This window comes from Anser cygnoides, chromosome 8 (assembly GCF_040182565.1).
Source record: "Anser cygnoides isolate HZ-2024a breed goose chromosome 8, Taihu_goose_T2T_genome, whole genome shotgun sequence".
NCBI classification, from domain to species: Eukaryota; Metazoa; Chordata; class Aves; order Anseriformes; family Anatidae; genus Anser; species Anser cygnoides.
The window spans coordinates 1,298,496-1,304,477 of record NC_089880.1 but is presented as its reverse complement, the minus strand read 5'-3'; the positions used below and the strand labels follow the sequence as shown (position 1 = coordinate 1,304,477).

General features: G+C 46.4%; 1 long non-coding RNA gene across 1 annotated transcript; it reads left to right on the top strand.

The window, feature by feature from the left end:
• Positions 1-3,049: 3,049 nt before the first annotated feature.
• Positions 3,050-4,714, top strand: LOC106039412 (uncharacterized). Its single transcript, XR_001209241.3, has 3 exons — positions 3,050-3,121; positions 3,219-3,331; positions 4,518-4,714. It is a non-coding gene; the product is annotated as an uncharacterized lncRNA (long non-coding RNA).
• Positions 4,715-5,982: the final 1,268 nt, after the last annotated feature.

Genomic DNA, 5,982 nt, shown 5'->3' with positions numbered 1-5,982 from the left:
ATCCGCCCTCAGAGTTTTATAGCAACGGCTGCATTGCAATATGGGAAATTTAACATTCACACAGCATTGCCAAGTGAAGACAATTTTTTGTTGATGTGTTTTTATTTTATTTTATTCTATTGTAAGTGTTAAAGAGGTTATGTGGAAGAATACATTATTGATAATACTTAAAATTGACAACTGTACAGCAGCAAAAAATAGCCCGCTAAAATATTGCGTAAAATGTTTGAGATTGAAAATGAGATTTGCCTCAGAGCATGAACAGATCCCTTTTAAAATTGGGAGGTGGAGCAGAGCTCTACAAATAAAGCCACTGGGCCAGATCAGCTCGTTGATGTGTTTGGTTATTGACAGGACAGTTTGTTTATTCCAGAGTTACTTTGGGGTAAATGAGACAGTAATCTAACATCCCCACTTTTTTTTTTTTTAATTTGAAGTATTTTATGGAAGGCATAAACAAATACTGGGGAACTGATGCTGCCCCATGATTCCGTAGCGTGAACAGGTGAAGAGGCTGGAACCCTTCCCTTCCCCAGACCTGGAGCTATTGAATTGCTCCTGAAGGGGTGTTGGACATTGGCACTGGCCTGAAATGTATCTGTGAGACCTGCAGCAGCTGCACCAGGACCTGTGAAAACAAAGAAAGAATCACGTTTGCTTGTCCTGGTGGCACGTGCCTCTTTTCTGAGCCACAGGAATGTTAATTCCCTCCGTGTGAAACAAATAATGTAACTAACACTAGGGAATATTTTTCATGTTGAAAATACAACATACTTAGTAATGAATATCCTATAGTGCGTCTGTGAAGTTTGTGTGTGTGAAGCGGGGTGGCTGGGCTTTGGTTTCTGCACAGAAGAGGCGGCTGCACTATTAATCTATGCTGTGCTGCAGGCACACATTCGCTTCTGGGGTGAAGGGACGTCCCCTCCTGCGCAGTGTGATTGAGCCCAGCTCTGCGACATCCTTCTTGCTGGGCAGGTCCTCTGCTTTTGATGAGAATTACATTTTTAGCTGTAAGATGCTGGAAATAGGCACTTTTCAAAGGTTGATGTCAGGCTTCCAGCTCTGTCTGGCTCTCCATGTGCCCGTATGTGCTGGCCAAGCCCAGCATTGGAAGCCTCATGGGTGTCTTGGCCGGGGCTCTGGGGGCTAACAGAGCCAGCTGCCCACCACAGCCTTCCCTGCACGAAGGCACAGCCTGGACTCAGCAGGTTTCTAGTTTTGGTGGATTTGGATCAAGCTCTGTCAGTAAAACCGGATCTGCTAATCAACCAGCTATATGGATGTCAAGTCTTTGGGGATGTAGGCAATTGTGATGATGACATAAAATGAAGATACCCTCTCTTGACAAGTTTCTGAGGGAGGTGGCTTGGGCTCTTTGGTTGCCAGCATCGGTGCATTCAGGTTGGCCTGAAGCCCTTTGGCCAGGCCACCCTTGAGTGTGTGGCAGAGTCCCTGGGGGAGCTGGCCCTCCTGAGTGGCTCTGCACCATGGGTGGATGGCTTCATGTAGCATGGAGCTTCCCAGGGCATTTAAGGCATAAGTGCAATGGGGGGTCGGACATATGCTGCCATTTATGAAATTAGTGGGATGTGAACAACATGCAGGAGTAAGAGGTGTCTTTGATGCTAACCAGACAAAATAACTCTGAAATTAACTGAACCAGGGGCATGCTCCTGCCCGTTGTGGTTGATGTGTGCACAGCCGAACCCCTGTGCTGCTTTTGCCGTTTGCCATGCTTTGGCAGATGCACGCTGTGCTCTCCCTTCTGTCTTTGCTCACAACAGAAACCGTGGCCAGGGACGTCTCCTTGCAGAGGGGTTTGCATTAAAGCGGGTATGACTGAGGGAGCCTGGTATGGCCGTGGAGAACATCTTGTTCCCCACATTTAGCCATGGGCAATGTCAAGTAGTATATGTTACATGGATGCTTTTCTCCAGTCCTGTAGGCTGTGTTTTGGAGGTTGGCTGTGCAATGCAAAGGGTTTTGCTTTACAATAATAGACATACACACAAATACTCGATTCTTCATCTTTGATACCCAGAGCAGCAGCTCCCAAATTAGGGGGCTGCCTCGCTTGGGACAGAGAGAGGCTGAACCGAAAGAGGGGACTGCCACTGCAGCATTGTATCCTGTGGCCAGGCAGTGCAGCGGTGGCAGCACAGATGTGGTGCTATGGTTTCACCATAGATATACTCAAAAGAAGGGTTAATTAGCACGGCTGCCTTTGATCCTCCACTTGCAAGGGAAGAGAGTTTAGTCTGTAATGCCAGCCAGCTTCCAAACACTTTGTGGATTTTGGCAAGAGGCAGCACAGTCATAACATTTGAATATTAGCACTTTATAGCTCTGCCACACTAACAACTGCTAATTAGGCAGCTTGGGCATGGCTGAGTGCTGCCTTGAACCCTGTACTGTAATTTACACCTATGTACAGCTACAGCTCTGACGTGGGAATGCTTTACACCCAGTTCACATGCACAGTGACGATTAGCAGCAGAGAGGAATCCCAATACTGGGTACCTCTTGCCTCCCCCTTCCCTTCCCAGCACTAGTTCCTGCTCCCTGGCAGCACCCAGAGGTGGAGGTGGGACACCCAGGCTAGCAGCCAGCCTGGCACAACCCCTGCTGTGAGGGGACAGTGGGGCACAATCACGTCAGCTGCCCCTGAGTTCATCCTCCTGGGGCTTCAGCAAGATTGGAGACAGGTTTCTTCCCATGCTGGTAGATTCTCCTTTGGCCAACAGCAATACTGAAACTGAAACGTTTGATGCATTATCCATCCCATGAGTTTTGCTTTTTCAGATTCTTGTTACTGTCTCTGTCTCTGTGTGTGTGTGTGCGCGCGCGCACGCATGTGTGTGCGCGTACATTGGCTTACACAGCTGCCAGCTGTGCTACATGTTGTTAAATTGCGGCTGTTCCCCCCCACCCCCCATGCACTTATTATTAATACTAACACGATTAGGTTCTCTGCTCCTCGTACAGCCATTTTCAATTAAAACACCAGCATGCAGATAATCTCCTGCAGCTGGGTTACTCGAGGTGTGGCAGATAAGCACTGAGGAAGGGGCTCTCGCCTTAGTAGTGACTTGGGTGGCTATTGCTCTCTATACAGGGGGTGAGGATGCTGACTCTAGTGGAGTTGGGCATAAGCTGACTGATGTATTTGGAAATTGCTTACTGTTGTGTTTACTATTTTTTTATTTTCTTTATAGAATGATGATAGCCTCTCCTTGTATGAGTGAGGTGGCTTCACCCAGATATGAGCTGAAGAGTCCCTGAAGTCCTCCTGGAGAGCTCCTCCTTGCCTCCTGCCCTTGGCTTGCAGGTAAATGCTCAGAGTCTCTCTTCTCTGCAAGGCTTGGTCCTGGCATGGCAGAGTGCTCTCCTGGGCTCTGTTGCCTCCCTGTGATGCAGAGTTTATTCCTTGTACTCCCAAGGGAACAAGAATGCCTTGGGAACATGGCTGGGCCTGCTTTCTGCTTAGCAGCACAAAGGAGGTGTGTTCACCCGAGCTAAAAATGTACTTATTCTTTTTAAAATAACACCATTTTTTTTTCTTTCTTTTGGAATAAAGCATAATAGCATAATGTAAGCAGATATAAAATAATGGTTAGTCTGGCTATTTCTCTGGGGAAAATCCAAGATGCTTACCTCACAATTTCTTGGACTACTCTAAAATCGGCTACATCTTTCCCTGATGATGTACTGCCCTCACCACTGTGGGGGGAATAGACCTGGGTTACATCTGCAGTGCTAGCTAGGATACAGTGATTTTTATGCAATTTCCTAATTGTTTTCATATATAATTACTGAGATCCTGAGCCCTGGGTACTTAAATCAAGGTGTCTACAAACAGGCACAGAACAGAGCAGGGCTGTGTGTTTCTGCAGGGCTTAGACTTTAGGTGTGTATAATGCCTTGTTACTTGGGTGTTTTTTGATGTTCTGTACTGCATCTGTGTAATAAAAGAGAAAGTTAACAATGAAAGCTGGCAATCAAATAAGCAATAAAAGGGCAAAACTGTATTTTCCTCTCTATAATGTGATCTGTAAAAAATGTAAATCACTCATCCAGAAGAGAATGATTTTCAATTAGTCCTGTTTTCTTAAACATGCAAATCCCCCAGCCGTGTTTAGCAGCACAGTTTTGCCCTAACTCTGCAGAGAATTCCCAAGCAACCTTTAATAGACGGCCATGCCTTCAGGCTTGTCCACTTATGTTTTCTCTCCTGCCTAGGCACAAGATAGATTATGCTTATTATTATTATTATTCATAAGTGCCACCTATTGAAAGCACAACCACCGGGACGTTTGCAAATGGTAGGCTTGCCCCAGCTGTCCCTGCTCACATGAAACATTCCTGCTCTCTGACAGACCCTCCAAACCTTGCCCTCAAAATTACTGGTGTTTTTCTTGCCAGATATACTGGCATGGAGAAGGACTTGCAAAACATCTGGTAGCCTCTAAAAGGCAGCTAAAATCAAGAGGTCTTTTCCCATTTTCTTCCTGCAGAGGTGTTTGCTGGCTGATGCTTTTCACTCCCTGAGAGTGAGGCTGGCTCTGGGAAAGGTTCAGCCCAGGCTGCTGGGAAGGAAGAAGGCGAGGATGCCACACTGCTTTGCATGGGTGTTCTTCATCAAGGACAGGGATTCCCCTGGCCATTATGGGAAATAATAAACAGCTAGTATAGAAAAGCAGAGAAGCAAAGGGGTAGGAGTCCCACATGACTGAACATTATCTTCTTTATTTGAGCATTCTTAGATAAAGCATAAATATAACTGCTTTTCTGGTGGTAATTCATTTAGCTTTTAAACGTATTTATTTTTTACTTTTGCTTTCATATATTAATGTTTTCTTGCACTCTTAAGTCTTTGGTGTAAAGAACAGAGCCTCCTATGTTCCCTGCATGGGGAACAAGTCCTTTTCTGTTATCGTTTGAAAGCCATTTCATAGCTATATGGTTATGCATTAAGAAGTAGGAATAGTATTTAAATGTTTTGAATGCTGGTGGCTAGAATTAAGCATAACCCTACACTTCTACAAAAGGTCAATTGTGATTCTAATTACTCTTATGCAAAGTAGCTCATGTTTGAACTGTGCAGTTATAATTAATATATATGCCTTATTGCCAACTGTGTGCATTTTTGATCATTAGAATCTGGACAGCCTTATTATGTCTGGACAGTCTGAATGAATATGTGAATCTCTGTGGGCTGACTTTCTCTTACACCAGTTCCATGATGATGTAACTGTTCTGCCTCTAATTGCACTGTGCCAATATAAATCTGGGGCACTGGCCTGGGGCAGGAGATGCACAGTACTTGCTGTGGTGAGCAGTGCTCCAGTATTGCAAGGCATACAGCGGGCTGATGCATGCAAGGCCTACAAACACAGCTGCAATGGCTCCACCATGAAAACCTTACTGATCTCCCAAAGGCAACAAGCACAGTGGCCATAAAATGCCTGACAGTCTGCTAGAAGGTTTCCCTACCTCTTTGCACAGGGAGGCATGTTGGAAAGTGTTTCCCTTGGTGGGAAAGTGGGCTGGGTGAGCTGGGTGATGGGGTGCAGCTGCTTCCTCCCCCTGCAGGGGGTTCCCTGCTTGCTCTCAGGCAGCAGGGAGGGGTGAGGAGCTGGTGCACAGCCCTGGCTCCAATCCCACTACCTCAAAACATTGAGTGCATCCATGTTCTTGTGTAACAATGAGAGGACTCAGGATAAAATCACAGTGAAAGAAGAATTACATTAGGGTACAGAGGTGTGTGCTGGATGCTGAGCTCCATCCCTAAGCAGTTCCTGAGCTGGGCTCTGTGCTGGGTGCTGCCCCACCACCAGCACTGACCAGGGACCCTGGGCACCGGCCAAGACAGACATGAGCTTGGGAACTGTCTCCTTGCACCGCTGTTGAGGTCATGCAGGTACCTGCTGGGAAACCCACGTGTCCTGACTGATCCCTGCTGAACCACAGACAGGGCAT